Below are 19560 nucleotides of genomic sequence, written 5' to 3'. Positions count from 1 at the left end.
GGAGTTTTACAATCTTGTGTGTGAGATGGGTAGTCATTGGAGGAATTTGAGCAGAGGAGTGACATGCTCTGACTTCCATGTTAATAAGATAAGTCTGGCTTTCAAATAGATAAGGCAATAATAGACTTGGGTGAGGGTGGCAGGGACCAAAGTGACAAGAACAGTTGGGAGACTGGTGAAATTATGCTGGGACATGGATCATTGTGACTTCAACTAGGTGGTGAAAGCCAGTTGGATTCGAGGTGTATTTTGAAGGTGGAACTAGCAAGATTCACCAATAGAACAAAATGTTGGATGTGAGAGAAAGAAAAGAATCAAGAATGATTTCAAGATCTTCTGCCTGAGCAACAGGAAGAATGGAGTTACCATTTAGCAAGATGGGCAAGACTGTGAGGAGCAAGTTTGACAAGTGGAGTAGGTTTTGGTTGGCGGGGGCGGGGGGGGGGCAGGGAGGTGGTGGCAGGGAGTGGCAGTGGCAGGGAAATTGAGAATTCAGTTTTAGATGTAGTGAGTTTAGCATGCTACATCAAGCAGGGAGTTGTATATAAAAGTATGGAGGGGGCTAGGCTGGAGATACACATTTCAGAGTCATTAACATATAGATAGCATTTTATTTTACTTTATTTTATTTTATTTTGTTTATTTTTTTAGAGTAAGCTCCACATCCAGAGTGGAGCCCAATGAAGGGCTTGAACTAACGATCCTCCAATTGAGATCTGAGCTCAGATCAAGACTTGGACGCTTAACCCACTAAGCCATCCAGGTGCCCTTAGATAGTATTTTAAGCCATCAGAGTGGAAGCATCACCAAGAAGATCCAGAACAAAAGTGATCTAAGTGTTCTTTTATCTTTCAGTTTTAGATTCAGTCCATGGCAAAATCTTATCAATTCTTCCTTTATAATGTCTCTCAACTCAACTTTTTTTCCCCATTACCCGAGCTACTGCCCCCACCCAGGATCTCATTTTATCCCACTTGGCCTTTTGTAATAGCCTCCTAACTGGTTTCCTTAGACAAGGAAACCATCATCTCATTTGTCTGTCCCCTCCAAGAAAGTCTCTCTACTCCTGGGCTCCCCATCTTAAAGAATGGCATCACCATCCATACTTATTTGTTCCAGTTTGAAACCTGTAAATCAGCCTTGCTTCCTCTGTCTCTCCTACTTTCTGAATGCAGTCTATTACCAAACACTGCATTGATACCTCCAAAATATAACACAATCCTGTCCACTTTTCTCAGTCCCTGTTACCATCACTATAGTTCAAGACACAATCATCTCCTACATGGAGAGTAGCTTCCTAACTAATTTCCTGCCCTCCAACCTATCCTCCATACTGAAGTCAGTAGGATCTTTCTAAAACAACACTGTATGGGCCTTGCCTATCTGTTTTATAGGTCCACAGAATAAAATTCAAAGAGCTTTTATCATCTGACTCAAAATTTTCCCTCTAATGGTACCTGCCATGATTCTTTTGGGATATTCCTACTATTTCAGCCCTGTGGCCTTGTCCATAGTCATTAGACCCACAGTATGTCCAGTACCCCAGTATAGACCTTCCCAAGTATATTACAAGTATCTGAGACTATGAACCCTCCCGTCTCGTCTCAGCTGAGCCAGGGAGAGTGCATTTGAAACTCCTAGGTCACTTGCCTTTAGGCTGAAGCTGCTTCCTCTGCCCAAATGTGTTTTACAAATACTATGCTTTTCTCTGCATGCCATGACATGATAAGGGTTGGGAATCACTGGCTTAACACACCATTTCCCCCAGCCTGTGAAGTTGCTCCATCATCTTCTCTAAGTTCTAAGGGTTGCACAGGCAATGTGCATGTTCCATGCCATGTTCAAGACTATTTATTTGAGAGAGAGAGCATGTAGGCTCAGGGAGGGGCAGAGAGAGAGGAGAGAGAATCCCAAGCAGACTCTGTACTGTCAGCAGGGAGACCAATATGGGGCTTGAACTCACGAACCATGAGATCATGATCTGAGCCAAAGTCGGATGCTTCACTGACTGAGCCACCCAGGTTCCCCAATGGAAAAAGTGTTTGGCAGGTGAAAAGAACATGCTTTTCATGAGTAATACCAAAGGAGGCAGTTTGGAGCATGAAGAAAGAGCTTCTCAAGGACACTGCAGAAAGTCCTCGGTGGAGGAAAAGCCAGTGGCTAGAGGAAATTTGCCGGCAAAGTAGATGTGCCCACTAGTGGTTGAAAACGCATGGCAAGCACATGAGACAGAAAAATTAAGTTTCTCTGTTGAGACACAATATAACATAGCCATTAGATCCAGAATGCCTCGGGTCAAAGCCTGGTTCTGGCACTTAGCGGCTGTGTGAAGTTGGACAAGTTGCTTAATGTCTCTGAACTTCAATTTACTCATCATATGAGAATAATAATAATACCTATTTCCAAGGACTTCTTGTAAGACTTAAATGAGTTAGGGGCGCCTGGGTGGCTCAGTTGGTTAAGCGTCCTACATCAGCTCACGTCTCGTGGTTCAGGAGTTTGAGCTTTGAATCAGGCTCTGGGCTGACAGCTCAGAGGCTGGTACCTGCTTTGGATTCCCTTGCGCTCTCTCTCTCTCTCTCAAAAATAAAGGGGGAGCGGAGGAGGGAGAGAGAGGTGGGGAGAGAGAGGGATGCAAAACTTGAGAGACTATTGAATGCTGAGAATGAACTGAGGGTTGAGGGGGAAGGGGGAGGGGGGAAAAGAGATGGTGGTGATGGTGGAGGGCACTTAAGGGGAAGAGCACTGAGTGTTGTATGGAAAACAATTTGACAATAAAATATTATGGAAAAAAGTGTTTAGAATTAAAAATAAATAAATAAATAATAAATAAATAAATAAATAAATAAATAAATAAATAAATAAACATTGAAAAAAATTTAGGGGTGCCTGGGTGGCTCAGTCAGTTAAGCGTCTGACTTTGGCTCAGGTCATGATTTCACAGTTCATGAGTTCGAGCCCCACGTTGGGCTCTGAGCTGACAGCTCAGAGCCTGGAGCCTACTTCAGATTCTGTGTCTCCCTCTCTCTCTCTCTCTGACCCTCCTCTGCTCATGCTCTGTGTCTAAAAAAATGTTTTTAAAGACTTAAATGAGTTAATGTTTGTAATATGCTTAGAGCAGTATCAACCAATGCCTGGCATATAGAGCACTATAGAAAGGTGCATTAGATAAAACAATGGTCTTCTTCTTCCTTGCCAAGCAGTACTTCAACCTCTATGGCTAGGACTTCTTCCTTGGGTCTGAGGCAGAGCCCATGGAAGCTTGGAGTTGTTCCCCAGTGGACATGTATGATATCTGGGGTCCAGAGTCCAGTCCTCTGAGCCTGGTCTGTCTCATTATTCATAGGGCACTGGCCACTTTCATTAGGTTTCTAGCATACAAAATTCCTTCACTATTCTTCAGTCTTTTCAAAGCTCAATGGAGTTCACTGTGAGGACATACTGGAGTGGATTCCATGAGCTCATGAAAGCAAATAGAGTCAAAATAGCATAGTCCTTAAGACTAATGGCTTTGCAATCAAGCAAACACGAGTTTGAATCAGGGGTCTACAAATAACCAACTGGATGACTTTGGACAAATCAACCTAAGTCTCAGTTTACTCATCTGTCAGATGAAGCCTAATAGGTGGCTGTCAGGATCAAAGGAGAAAACGCACATGAAGCATTCAGCACAGAGCCTGGTACACAGTAAGCACTCAAAAGGTGTTAGCTCTTACCATTAATTTCTAGAATCACTGGTCTTGATTTTCCCAGCTCTAGAATGTAATTTAATTGTACTGTATCTCTTATCCACTATTGCTCTGTCATTTCAATTTGCCCCTTCCAAACTAAAAAGGTTCAGGAAAAAATTCTTTGAACCAATAAATTATGAACACTCTTTCTGCATTTTATAGTCCATTTGAGGTTCATGCCCACTTCAATAATTATGGAGAAAGACATTTCAATTTCTGAAGATGTCTCAAAGACAATGGGGTCCTCTCAGCCTAGGGCGGACATCAAAATCACCATTTTTTATTTTTAATTTCATTAAATATATTCCTCTTGTAAGATAGCAAACGCTGTATTTTCAAAATGCTTATACATGCATTTACCCTAGAAACAGTTCTCTTATTGGAACAAATCTCCAGTGGGGAGAGAAGTGGCCAGGCAAGTGTGTTTTGCAAAAGTCACCCAAGTGAGTCTGGTAGGCACCTTTGGTCTTGGAGAGGGCCTGGGAAGTGAGGCTGGTGGAAAAGTTCAGGGCCTTCCTTTGAGAAGAAATCCAAGAAGGGTAGGTATAACCACCCTGCCTCCCACACAAAGTGGGTGTGTAGAAATGTGCCCTGCACCCACTGGGGGACAGTGTAGTGCTTTCTCTTCCCTGCATGAGTCATGGAGGACTTCCCTCCCATAGCTATATGATCATCATACCCATGACACACCAATTGGAGAATTATGGATGAATACAAGTTTGCCCCATGCTTCAAAAATGCAACTATAGGGGCACTGGGGCGGCTCTGACTGAGCATCAACATCAGCTCAGGTCATGATCCCATGGTTTGTGAATTCAAGCTCCACATTCAGCTCTGTGCTGACAGCTTGGAGCTTGGAGCCTGTTTCAGATTCTATGTCTCCCTGTCTCTCTCTTCTCTCTGTCTGTCTGTCTGTCTCTCTCTCTCTCTCTCAAAAATAAACAAACATTACAAAATTATAAAAATGCAACTATATGTAATGACTGGATTAAATATATGCCATGCCGAATGATTAAATACTATTTAACATCTAAATCGAGATAGAATGATTACCAAATTATTTAATTATTTTGGGTTTACACATCTGTTTTCAATGCTAATTGTTTGCTGGCAAAAACTGTTCGGTCTTGATTATGATCATTAATGAGTGTGTTTGCATTTCAAATCAAGGAATCAGTCTCTCAAATGGCTTTAATCAAATCTAATAAACCATAAATGCTTTTCAAAATAAAAGAGTAAAACAGAAAGTGTAAAAAATCATAATTTATTTAGTTTTCTCTATAAACTTTTATTGAGCTAGCAAAAGAGAGAGAGAGCGAGCATGTGAGTAGGGGAGGGATGGAGGGAGAGGGCGAGAGCATTGTAAGCAGGCTCCATGGCCACCACACAGCCCGATATGGGGCTTGATTTTATGACTGTGAGATCATAACCTGACCTGAAATCGAGTCGGATGCGTCATCAACGGAGCCACACAGGAGACTCTAGAGATGTTACTTTTATTCCTTGATATATATATATATATATATATATATATATATATATATATATATCAAAAAACAACTTCTTAAATTATGATTTTGGGGTGGAAATATTATTGATTTAAAAAAACAGACTTTATATTTTAGAGCAGTTTATATATATTTTTGAGAGAGAGAGAGAGAGAGAGAGAGTGACAGAGTGCAAGTGGGAGAAGGTTGGAGGGAGAGGGAGACACAAAATCTGAAGCAAGTTCCAGGCTCCAAGCTGACAGGACAGATTGCGATGCGGGGCTCAAACTCACAAGCTATGAGATCATGACCTGAGCCGAAGTCAGATGCTCAACTGGCTGAGCCACCCGGACATCCTATTTTAGAGTAGTTTTAAGTTCACCATCTAATATTTCACAGCAAACGTTTATATATATCATATATACATTATATTATACATTTATAGTATATAATATATATGTTATATATTAATGTTTATATAAATATAGAATATAGAAATTTATAGTGTATCTACAAATACATATTTTGTATAAATACATGTATAACATATGTAATATGTGTTAGATGCACCTACTTTGGAGGTCTGCCAAAAACTTAGATTTTTCACATAGGTCTGAAAATTATTAAAGAAATCTTCATTTAAATCTTTCAAAAGTAAATAGAATGCCGAATTTCATTTATACATGTGATCTATACTATCTGATCTTTACTAATGTATGCCTACTAAGTTCCCATTTTTCTAGTAACAAGATTCTTTTATAAAATTTATTTATTTATTTTGAGAGAGAGAGCAGCAGCAGCAGAGGGGCAGAAAGGGAGAGAATCCCAACAAGGTTACATGCTGCCAGCGCAGAGCCCGATGCGGGGCTCAATCTTACGAACTGTGAGATCATGAGCTGCACCAAGATCAAGAGTTAGACGCTTAACCAACTGAGGTACCCAGGCACTCCTCCAAGTAACAAGGTTCTTACTAATGAATTACAATCAAAGAAATAAATGCTGTTGAAAAATAAGACTTCAAGAAGAAATATAAATTCAGTAAGCTATTGGTTCCAATGTTTTCAATATAAGGATGCAAAATTGATAATGCAGTTAGGTGTACAGACTCAAAAATCAGGTACAACTGATTTTTATTTCCTTCCAATCTCTTGCTAACTATGTGGCCTTAGGCAAGTTACATTACATCTCTGAGCCTCAGTCTTCTTGTCTGCAAAATAAGGATAATAATAGCACATGTGTCAGTGTTTATGGGAAGATTAAATGAGATACTACATACACAAATTTTTAAAACACTGGCACATGGTAGGTGTTTAATGTATGTTATGAGATTTTGTTGTTATTTCTACTAGAATGTAAGCTTCATAGTGGCAGTTTCTTTCCCATCTTCTCTGTTGGATTCCCATTACCTAACAGTGAATATCCAATAAGTACTTGTTGGGTGAACTGATTTTCGTGACAACTATCTGAAGGTCTAGGGAAGCTGTTTACTGACTATGCGACTATTTCTAATCACACTTGGGAGCTGCGTGAGCAACTCATGATGAATTTTGTAAATGTTTATTTATTTATTTTTGAAGGAGAGTGAGAGCGTGTGTGCATGTGTGTGAGCCTGGGAGAGGCAAAGAGAGGGAGAGTCTGACAACGCAGAACCCGATGTGGATGGGGCTCGATCCCATGAACCTGTGACATCATGACCTAAGCTGAGATCAAGAGTTGGATGTTTTCCCTGACTGAACCACCCAGGTGCCCCTCAAGGTGAATTTTTTAAACAACAGCTTTATGGAGATGTAATTCCCCCATTTAAATTGTACAATTAGTTTTTAGTACCTTTACAGAGTTGTGCAACCATCACCACAAATCAATTTTAGGATATAATCATCACTCCAAAAAAGAAACTCCATACCTGTAACCAGTCACTTCCCATTAACCTACAGCTCCTCTCCCTAGGCCCAGGGGTACCATCAATCTACTTCCTGCCTTTATGAATTTGCCTCTTCTGGACATTTCTTATAAACAGACTCATCCAACAAGTGGTCCTTTGTGACCAGCTTGTCTCATTTAACATGTTTTCAAGGTTCATCCATGTTGTTGGTGTACTTAAGTAGCTGATTCATTTTCATAGCTGAATAATATTCCATCATATGGATAGGCCACATTTGTTTACCCATTTATCTAGCTGATGGACATTGGGGTTATTTCCACTTTTTGGTTATTTTGAATAATGCTGATGTAAACATGGGTTTAAGAGCCAGATAAATCCATGTTGAAATCCCTGCTCAACTGCTTTTATGAGGTATGTGGTCTTTGACAAATTACTTCATCCCTTTGAGCCTTGGATTTTTTTCTTTTTCATTCCAAATAGGAGCCAGAATGTACCTTACAGCAGCAGTACAGGAGAAAGCAAATTAGATAATTCCTGTGAAATACCTAGCACAAAGTAATTGTTGAACAAACGGCAACTACTATTAGTGTTGCATTACTTGTATTTTCTTATTTCAAGCCTAATGAGGTCGTATCAATAAATTTTTCTTGCTCATTGAATAATTCAGGCCTGGGGATGAGAAAGTTTCTCAGGAGACTTTAGTTTACTTTTAAAAAGTTTCTAAAATTACAAAAGTAACATACACATGTAAAAAAATTCTAATTTTACAGAATTATATAGGGAAAAGTAAAAATCTATTTTTATGCGCATTCCCCCACCCATTTCCTTCCTAGAAATAACAACAACAGTTTGGTGTATGTCCATCCAGACCATCCTTTATGTATATTCATACATATGAATATATACATAAGAACACATACACACATATATATTTCTACATAAATTATACCTTACTATATATATTATTCTGTGACTTTCTAATTTTACTCAACAGAGTGTTTTTGACATCTTTCCATTTGAGTACATAGAGATTTACCTCATTTTCCTTAATGCTTGTTCAGCAATCCAAAGGATGGATATGCCAATGGCTTACTTTTTAAAATCTTCAGTCATTGCTCTCAAGATAGCATCATGAGTCCCCAATTGCTGTGTGCTTTTTCCCCCTCAAAACCTGTATTTAACTATGTAGCACGTAAATGTGCAGCTTATGGCAAATTCATAGTTTGCATGGATCATGAATGTTTTATTGGATCCTCAGTTGTAGGGACAGAATGAAAGGCTAAGCATTCATGCAGAAAGGAATTTTCTTTAAATAGGTCCGGAGAAAAAACAAGTCACTCAAATCATGACCAGCTTTTGAATATTTTTTTCTTGCTGGGTTCTAATATCACGAAACTAAATATAAAAGAAGGGTGGAGTGGAATGTGAGTAAATTCAACAAAGATCTTGAGAAGCTTACCAAATAAAAAAAATAGCTGTTGATCTGGTGGATAAAACATTAAAGTAATGGCACTAATTTTTTTTTACTGCTAAGTTCCTATAATAATTACTCTTATGGGTGAGAAACCAGCCCAGATAATTGACAAATGCCAGAAAGGGATAGCCACGTATTCAACATGATTATATTTATATAAATGCATGAAGGAGAACTTTATTTACTTATTTATTTTATTTATAGTTTATTGTCAAGTTGGTTTCCATATAACACCCAGTGGTCTTCCCCACAAGTGCCCTCCTCCATGACCATCATCCTCCTTTCCTTTTCCCCCCTCCCCCTTCAGCCTTCAGTTCATTTTCAGTATTCAAGAGTCTCTCATGATTTGCGATCCTCTCTCTCCCCAACACTTTTTCCCCCTTCCCCTTCCCATGGTACTCCATTAGGTTTCTCCTGTTAGACCTATGCAAACGTATGGTATCTGTCCTTCTCTGCCTGACTTATTTCACTTAGCATGACACCCTCGAGGTCCGTTCACTTTGCTATGAATGGCCATATTTCATTCCTTCTCATTGCCGTGTAGTATTCCATTGTATATATAAACCACATTGAAGGAGAAATTTAAATGAATGCTTTCAGAATAAGCAAAATACATTGTGTCAATTTCTGACAGCCCCTGTCTGTCTGCGTGCTAGTGATGGAGGTGTCACAATTCTGGGCAAGTACTCAGAAAGTTCACAAGTGTCACAACAATGAAGCAATGTGGTTATGAGAGAAGAAAATGTGTAGAGATAGAATCATGGAAATGTCACTCACTGTAATATCTGAGCAGGAGGCTACGATCAAAGTAGTCAGCAACTAGAAAGTACAGGGCCCTAACTCCCACAGAATTTTCTGGTGTAAGCAGCTCCCACAGCACAGAGAACTGTTGTAAGATACTTTACGAGAGAGCTTTGTCAGTGCTAATGCCTGCTTTAATGACATCTGGAAACAGCTGTTTTTCTCCAAAAGACAGCGCCACGTCTGAGCCTGCCAAATACACATAATAAAGTGCATACCTATCATTAACAAAATTATGCTTTCCTTATTGACAGAAAAGATCTGTTCATATTGTGAGCCGAGTACATTACAGGACGAGTGAAAAGCTATTGAAAAGCAGCATATGCATGGCTGCAAAGCAGTGATTCCCCGCCCTAAATTCACTACCCTGTAGGGTGTCTACAATTATCCTGAAGATCATCATGAGTTCTTTGAAACCATCTCTAAACAAAATTAAATAGGAGGTGCTTTTACTTAAAAAGTGATATCCTATCCAGCATTTTGATGGAAAGGAGGAGATGGCCCCAAATCAAGCTAACAATAACAGTGTGTTATCAACTCCCACGAGGTGGGGAGCCAATGCTGATAAGACTGGTACATTATGTGAATTCAGTGGTAGTTTTTATAAATGCAGTACATTGTACCAAGGCATGTTATCAAAACAGTTATAGTCAAGTGCATGAGTTTTCTATGTGTTGCAAAAGTGGGCACTCATGTCACTTGCAATCCTTGAATTTTGTCTCCAAGTTTCGGGTAATTTTTGTAGTTAAGAGTTTCCTGAGAGTCTAAAAATCTATTCCAATGCCAGCAACAAAATCACTCATTCATTAAAGAAATATTTATTGAGGGCATGCTGTATGCCACATATGGGTACACAAGTTGCCAGATAGAAAGTTTGTATCAGTGATATATAGGAGTACCTGTTTTTCTGAGCTTCTTAGAGCATATTCTTAAAGATCTTTAGCAATACTACATTAGTGAAAAACAGTATATTATTGAAGTTTCCCATTGCTTTGAATATTCATGAGATTGAAGACTTTTTTGTATATCTACTGACCATGTGATCATTTGTAGTTCTTTTTTTTGACTAATCTGCTCATGTCTACTTTTTTACTGGTCTTTTTATTGATGATTTGTAAGGACCCTTTACCTATTACTGCACCATCTATGGGACATTATTATCTTTGAGTAGAAGCTTCTAGAGACAGCCATATCTGCTAAGTAACTGTCACAGTTTAATATTGTCAAATGTTTTTACAAGTTATATGAGTGCTCTGTGGTCATCTTGAGGCTGTTAACTTTTGTTTGTGCATTAAATTTAATTTTGCCTACACTAAATCAGGTAATGCCTTAGCCAAACAAATTACAGAAATTTCCAACAAGCAATAGTGTTCAGTAGTCAATAGGGAAGAGATTGGGCTATATAATCTTGCCAGTGATTTCAAACAAAACAAAATATAACAAAAAGCAAAAAAAAAAAAAAAGTTTCCATACAATTGTTTTCTTTCTGTGATTCAGAGTCAATAAACATTTCCTCAGTGCTAAATAGGCCCACGTGCTTTTACATACGAACTTTCTTATAGTTCTCGTCACTGATCTATTACACAGGTATTCCCATTTTCATGTAAGGAAATCGTAGCTCAGAGAGGTTATGTGATTTATGATCATACTAATAGCTTTTAAGTGGCAGAGATGGTCTTCCAACTGTTCTCTTCAGCAAGAGTGGATGACACATGTGAATGCCCCAAGCAGGCTTTATGTTTTGGTGCCTCTTCAATTCAACATTTTACTGTTTATTTTTTGGGAGAGAGACAGAGAGAGAGAGAGAGAGAGAGAGAGAGAGAGAGAGAGCGAGAGAGCACAGTGGGGGAGGGGCACGGAGAGGGGAGACCCAGAATCTGAAGCAGACTCCAGGCTCTGAGCTGTCAGCGCACAGCCCAATACAGGGCTTGAACCCACGAACCATGAGATCATGACCTGAGCTGAAGTCAGATGCTTAACCGACTGAGCCACCCAGGTGTCCCTCAGTTCAACATTTTAAAAATATTTACTTACAATTACTTAATGAAAGTAGAGAGAGACTGAGTTTCTATTAGTAAAAGTATATATCTTTTTCATTATGTTCAAAATATGGTCACCACATGCACTTATCACAATAGCTACTATTTATTGAGCACTTACCATGTGTCAGGCACTGTGCTAACCACTTTACATGCATTATCTCATTTAATCCTAGGAGGTTAGCATCATCATCATTATCATCATCTCCATTTAATATGTGAGGCACAAAGAAGTGAAGTGACTTTGTCAAGATCACACAGGTAGTAAACCGTGGAGCCAGGATTTAAGCTCAAGCCGGCTGACACCTGAGCCTATGAGCTTAACCACTGTGTTTTATTGCCTTCAACCATAGCAAGAATCCCAAGTTGACATTTTAACTTACAAATTTCTTTCATTTCTTTTGTTTTGTTTTGTCCCTCAGAACTGAATATGATGGAGGTAATTTACAGGGATAAAATTGTAAAGCCACATTTAAAAGATTTTAGAATTTTGCCTGTTTTTCCATTTTCTTGATAATAAACCATTTCCTATTTTCCTGTGGCTCTTGTTTTGCCTTTAGTTTCCTCTTACAACTTTCCTAAGCAGGCAGCTTTCAGGGAGGTGTATTAAAGGATGAAAACTTTAGATAAGGAAATAAACCCTTCAGGGGTGCCTGGATGGCTCAGTTAGTTAAGTATCAGACTCTTGATTTTGGGTCAGGTCATGATCTCATGGTTTGTGAGTTCAAGCCCTGCATTGGGTTCTGCACTGGTGGTGTGGAGGATGCTTTGGATTCTTTCTCTCCCTCTCTTTCTCTGCTCTTCCCCTACGCTCTCTCTCGCTCTCAAAATAAATAAATATATAAAGTTTAAAACGTTTCTTTCAAATAAAAGAAACCCTCATTCCTGATAAACATCACTGTATTATTCTGTTTTACAGTCCTAGCTGATTGTGGAGAGTTGCTCACTTTAAACAACTCCCAGGTTGTTACTCTCACAGTTGGTGGCACACCCTTCAGCTTGCACGTGCTCGTCACGAAAATAGTGTGGTTGGCACCAGTGAGGACTGGCTTCTTTATGCTTTTGATTTTTTACTCAGGGGCCCCAGCCTCCTTCATGAGAGAGATGGCCAACTTCCATCTCACCAACTACTTTGGGAAGCATTGGCAGAATCCCAGGGTAGTCAGCACCATATTTATGATGTCTCTCAGAGATTTCTAAATACTCTTTTTAAATTGGCACCCCAGAATGTTGCCTGCCTGGTTCATGGCTTAATCTTTTCTGTCTCAGAAATCTTGTTTTCACGATGGTGTGGCAGAACTCATGCATTGGTGAAGAAGGAGGGTATGGTTTGCATACATGCACATTCACTCAAACATTTAAAGACAATTTTCTGAGTTTTGGCAGACACTAGTGGGCATACAGATTCTAGAGAAAACCCCATTTGGTGGTGGGTTTCCTCTCCCTACTACTTGTAAACAGGTGAAACCAGATTATAAAGAATGTCAGAGGGTGGCTGTAACCTGCAGGTGGAATACTGATGTTGACAGCTGTGTAATTACAATGGCATTTTATTACAAGGCATTTCATATGTATGGTTATAATGAAGTGTGGATAATTTAGAAAAATGACTGATCATGAGCAATGCCAGGCCATCTACAACCTGAACTTTGTCTTTCTGTTAATTAAAGCAAAACCTTCAAACAGGACTGGAAATGAAAGGTAACACACCTTGTGAAAAGACTCCCCTGACCCTGGTTTCTAGTCTGTCCGTTCATTGTGCATATTTCTGTGGAAAACTAAAGCCTAATATTGACTGAATACATCTGTGTTGAAGATCATATATCTTCCTCCAGCCTCTGCCCTGCTAATTCTTCATAGGCATTAGTCTGCTTCGGGCATTACTAAGATGTCTCTGACTAGGATTGACGGTTTCAGATCAAGTGCAGGGATTGAAGGCAGTTTTGTGCCTTGATGCCTGAAAAAACAAAGCCTCCTTCAAAGGCTGAAGAGAAATGCACAGTGATAGCTTTTGGGAATTTCAAATAGGAGCACATGGTCTGAAAATGGAACAGAATATTTGAAATCAGGACTGCCCCAGAAAACTTGGATAATTATAGCTATCATGTATTTCAAGCACTAACTATGAACCAGGCACTGGGAAGAAATACTTCCAAAGTATATTATCTCATTTAATCCTTTCAACAACTCTAAGACGTAGATCCTAGAATCCTCATCTCTGCAGATGAGGAAACTAAGGCATGCTGAAGTTAAGACCACTTGCCCAAGGTCATATAGCAATTATATGACAAGTCTGGGATTCAAAATCCAGTTCTAAGTCCAAAAACCGTTCTCTTGGTCACCAAGGGGGTCTACCATTCTCTTAGATGTTTAGACTCTAAATCATTTCTTTGCAGAAGCGATTCACAGATAGGAGACAAATAGGTATTTCCATCTATGGATGACCTGCACAGTTTTTTGTCATATCCAAGGATAACATAAATTATAGGCAGGATGTTCAAGCAGGCTTTCTCTCATTCCATGGGGGTAGAGTGTGCAGTCTTCTCCACTGTAGCCTTATCCCCATAAGCCTTCCCAGGATCCCTTTTTGGACTGCCCAGTTTGTCTCTGGAAAATGAACTGCCAAGACAATACTACCTTCACCTCAACTTAAGCAACAGAAATCATAAATTCATGAGTTGCAAGATAGATGTATTTTTAAATATTTTTTAAATTTTTAACATTTATCTTTGGGGGGGGGAGAGAATGTGAGCAGGGGAGGGGCAGAGGGGGGGGGACAGGGAATCTGAAGTGGGCTCTGTGCTGACAGCAGAGGGCCCGATGCACGGCTTGAAGCCACAAACCATGAGATCGTGACCTGAGCTGAAGTTGGACACTCAACCAACTGAGCCACCCAGGCGCCCTAATAGATGTAATTTTAAATGAGCATCAAAATAGTCAATGGTCATTTGTCACCACCCAAAATCATCTCATGTACTACCAGAGGAATCTACACCACATCTAGGAAAGCACTGTTCTGGATGATCTCTAAGTGATCTTCTAACCTTGATATACAGTGAAACAGTTAACCTCAAAAAAGAGTTAAGCTCCTGCTTAACTGTCCTCCATTTTTGGAGAGATTTTTCACAGCATTTCAATAGGAACTTGGTACTTCCAAGAGAACAAGCTGCTTCTATTTCCACAGCTTCTGACCTTCAAACTCCATCTCAGATGTAATATCCTTAGCAAGTTTTCTCTGATCACTCAATCTGAAGTAAACCCCTCTAATGTAAAGTAACCCTGTACTGCTATTTGAAATCATCTTGTCTGTTTGTTGACTTTTATGCTGCCATTCTCTCTACTAAATAATAAGCTACAGGATGTCCCTGGAATTTAGTGTCATGCCTGCCATATAGTAAATGTTCAGGGGGTATTTGTTAAATGAGTGCACATAATGAAGTAGGGAATCTAAAGTTAGGGTAGGATCATGGAGCTGATCAAACAGGCAACATCATGAAAGCTAAATTTGGGGTGATGTAACTTATCCAACAAGGCAATGACCTGAGAAGGCATAAAACTGTCTGAGATGCTTATATCACTCATTCCTTCTTGAGTACTTACTGTGTTTAGGACAGTTGTGCTAAGCTATCCCCTGTGGACTGGGTACCATTTAGCTCTGGGGTCTATATCATTGGTAATCCCCAGTTCCATTAATGTAACTCACATTTACTAAGTGACTATTATATGTCAAGCACCATTATATGGTGGGATACAGCAGTAAACTGGACAAAGTTCCAGCCCTCTAGTGAAGGTCAAATCAAGAGCAGAAGCACACCTTTATATACTTTTTCCCAGATAGTGTTTCCTAGTGATACTTTACCTTTCTAGCAAAACCAGATCATTGCTTTTAAGGTGGTCCTAGATTTATCCTCCCTGACCCACTTATGTTTATAATAGCTACCATCTATTTACTGAGTATGCATTCTGTGTTGGGCACTGTGCTAAGAGCTTTATATGCCTTATATGGTAGAATCTTTCCAATAATGCCACAAAGAAGGTGCTAGTATTACCCCTATTTTACAGAGAAGGAAATCAAGGCTCACTGCGATTAAATGGCTTTCTGAATGACATGTAGTTGTTATGTGGTAGTGTGGATTAAAAGCTGGGCAGGATGACCCTTGGAGTTGTGCAAACCAGCTCCTTAACTATGAGTGTGCAATGGTGCCTCTTATGAGTGACATATGGCCTCCATTCACTTAGGAAATCTACCTCTGAGATTCTGACAATGCAGACACTCTCAGATACAGGGTTTGCCTGAGGAACTGGCAATGAATTAGGCAGAGATGTTTCAAGATCTGCCTGCGTGGTTCAGAACATGAGGCACTAGCGGATATGTGTTATGAAGCAGTTGCTATGATTCATTACACCCTAGGAATAACACCGACTCTCATTAAACATCAAATTATCAAAGATATAGTTCAAGAGGAAAACAGTGTATTTCTGGACTCCTTTCATTTGAAAATGATTAACCACAAAGCAATTAAAGAAAAGCTGAGGAAAACCACCAGTGCATTTGTGGAGAAAATATTAAAACTATATCTCAATATAGGTGACTCAGATTAAGAGAATAAATATATTTCTGCTATCAGTTTTATCATTATATATTGTCCAGGTTCAGTATAGAACTGAAAGCTATAAAATATGTTTTGGTTTTATACTGATTCTGCATTTTACTGAAATCTATTCATTTGATTAGCACCTTTTCAAAGCAACTTGTCTTGCCTTATTTCATTTAGGTATCATGAAAACCTTTTAAGGTAATCTTAGTTTTATAGAAGTCTAAATTTCAAGTACAAAGTGGACAAGTAAGTCACCAAGCATACCAAATTAGAATTGAAACAGTGAAATTTCGTCTATACCACCAGAGCACAAAGAATGCCACATTTCAAAATCTCCCTACAACAAATGAGATCTTCTCTGTGCCTTTAACTTTTCCAGCTGGCTAAAAATGTACTCTAGTGCATGGTTTATAGAGGCCTTCCCTCTGCCACGGTTGTTGAAAGCCCTAGCAAATCTTGCAGACCAGAACTTTCAGGGCAGGTCCTCTGCCTTTTATCCATACTGATAAGTTTATCATGTAAATGCACAGGTCTCTTGCAGTAAGATGTGTCTCCTGCTTCTGTGTCACCCTTGGACATTGGTGAGGGGGTGTCTTTACTGAGGTTGACAGTCTGATGGCCTCGTATCCTGTCTCTCTTAAGTGTACCATGCATCATTCTCCCTTGAGATCCTATCTCTTCTTTGGGGCACTAAAAGGGAGCAAGGCTAGTCCTCGCTGCTCAAGGAATCTGTCATCACTCCCTCCTGCTCTCCAGTCTTTGACTTTAAGAACTTCTGGGTTGGGTATCTTTGACCACCTCTACTCAGAAGTGCTCACTTTTTAACCCTCTGGGACAAGCCAGCATAATTTCTCGCAGTGAGCTTTCTGAAATCAAAAGGTCTGGATCCAGGTGATCTTCGAGGTGTCTAGCAACGTCTGCTTTCGATCTTGTAAAACAAAAGCTCCCAAGACAAAGGAACAGAAAGACTTGGCTATGATTTGATGTGAGGGGAGGGAAACATATCTACCACAGTAGAAACAAATTATAAAATAAGTAATGTGTCAACAAATAATCCTACTGAAAACTTTGTTACAATTCCTATTGGCAGTTTTTTTGTATTTGAGACATGTTATTTGTAAGTCAGCAGTAACCATGGGTCTACATCTTAGCAGCTGATTTCAATTCTATGCCTATTTATTAAACATGCACAATGCTCTTACTACTATACTATGTATTGTATGGCATATGTAAAGAAGAAAAATGTATGATTTTTATCTTTGAGATGTAAGAAAATGAATCCACAATGTTCTGTTTGACAGTCTGTTGCTGGTACCTTTCAGATCCCACTATCCCAGGAACTAGGATTTTCTTTTCTAAAGATTATGCCATTCACAGAGTGTCTCTTTTTTCTTTTTTCATTCACTTGAGAAACATTATATGCTAGTCATGGAGCCAGGGATATAAAGAAATGGTGCTGTCCTTGCCCTCAAGAAGTAGAAACTAGGTGGAGGAAGATAATAGACCTACAATATCAGAGTAGCTTGATAGAGGAGGCTATATTTAATTTAGGCCATAAAAGATGAGTTGGAGTTTACTAGAAAAGAAGTGGGGAGGAAAATTCCAGAAAGAAGTAACAGCATGGGCAAAGGAGGGAAAACATTTCCCTAAAATAAAAAACTTAAGAAAAAAGGGAACTCTCAATAATCTAATTGGAGCACAAAGTCTGAGGGTGGGGGGCAATGATGAAAGACAAGGCCTGGGAGCTAGTCTGGGTTGTGATCCAAAGTGTTCCTATATACAGTGCTAAGGAATTTGGGATTCTTCTTAAAGGCAATGAGAAAACAACCAAAGGTTCAAGTAGGGAAATGACAAAAACAGAACAGGATTTTTAAAATGCTCTTTGTGGCATAAGTGCCAAGGATAGACTAGAGGAGGGTGAGACCTGATACAGAGAGAGTAATCAAGTGGGTCTTGTTAAGAGATGATGAAGTAAGGCAATAGAACTAGGAATGGATTTGAGATAATATTGATGAACTAAGTGTAAGAGGTGAGAGATAGTGAGAGCCAAAGATGACTCCCAGGCCTGGGGTGATCAGGTAGATGGAGAGGACATTAACTAAAATGGAAAATACCCAAGAGGGCCATGGTTGTGTGCAATGAGTTCTGATTTAGGTGTGTTGAACTTCAGGTATCTTTGTAATATGCAGGTGAAACTACTTAATAAGCCAATTGAAAAATCAGCAGGCAGCTTGTTTAGAGGAGTCAGGGTTGGAGTTAGAGATTTGGGAGCTGTCAGAACACAGGCATTGAATAGAGTATGGCAATAAGTGTAGAGCAAAAGAAAAGGAGGAATCTAGGGGCTTGAGGGACAGGTGGCTGGAGTAATACAAGATCCCAAAAGAGACTGAGAGAATCAGCAATCAGATGAGGGTGGGAAGAGAAAAGTGGCATGGAAGACACAGGAGAAGAGAGGTCCTGTAAGGAAGGGGTAGTAATGTATAACAGATGCAGAATAGAAATAGGTGAGATAGGACAAGTATTGGAAGAGCCATTGTGAATTGGGCAATTTGGACCTCACTAGTGCCTTTTATGGGAGCAGTATTTGTGGGCATATCCTAGACTGCTGTGGTGTGATGGCATAAGAGGAGATAAGAAAGAGGAAAATAATGTACGAGGTTCATTCTTTCAAGAAGCCTGGCAGTAACTGGAAAGTGAAAAATAAGATGACAGCACAGTAGGCAAAGGTAAAAGAAAGATTGTTGAATGTTGGAGAATGCTTTTGGAGAGTGAGAGGGAAGCTCTGGGAGAGGAGAGGGCTGGTGCATGGACCTGAGTCTCAGACAAGTCAGAGGAGGATGAGTTCTAGTCCAGTACTTCTCAAACAATCTTTGATGAAGGATCAGCTTTTTAAATTTACAGACTGGTACTTACATGAAATGTAATAAAAATTGCTAGAAAATGCAGTAAAAAACATTCAAAATACAAACTCCCATTTTTCATTATTAGATCTAATGAACATACAATTATCTTATCAAATTGCTTATCAAACTTTCTAAATTCCTACCCTGATTTCAGTGCTTATGTTGTTTTAGATCAGTATCAAACAGTTTGAGGATCAGAAGGGGTCACCACCATACATTGTATAACACAATCCTAGACCATAGGACCTAGAAAGGAGGAAGGAAAGAACACTCCTTCTTCTAAGAGACAGGAAGGAAGCAATAAAGGACAAGAGATTAGAGAGAACACTTAGAAGTGGGATGAGGGATAGTTGAGGGAATTCCCACTGGCAAATCATTTTCTTCCGTAGTGAAGTAAAAAACCTAACCTTTTAAAATGAATCAAGAATGAAGGAGATCGGGTGGGAGGATTGGCAGAGTGTAGTAATGGGTTGAAGCAGCTGCTGTGGGAAATGAGAAATGGAACTGAATAAAGATGAATAATAAAGTTGTAAAAACAATAGAAGGAAGGCCCAGCTGAGGCTGGAAATCATAAATTAGTTATCAAGACAATCAGTTCAATTTTGTGATTCTTTTTCCCCAGCAGTTTTGCAGCATCAGGGCAGG

This window comes from Suricata suricatta, chromosome X (genome assembly GCF_006229205.1).
Source record: "Suricata suricatta isolate VVHF042 chromosome X, meerkat_22Aug2017_6uvM2_HiC, whole genome shotgun sequence".
Classification (NCBI taxonomy): Eukaryota; Metazoa; Chordata; class Mammalia; order Carnivora; family Herpestidae; genus Suricata; species Suricata suricatta.
This window is presented reverse-complemented; position numbering follows the sequence as displayed.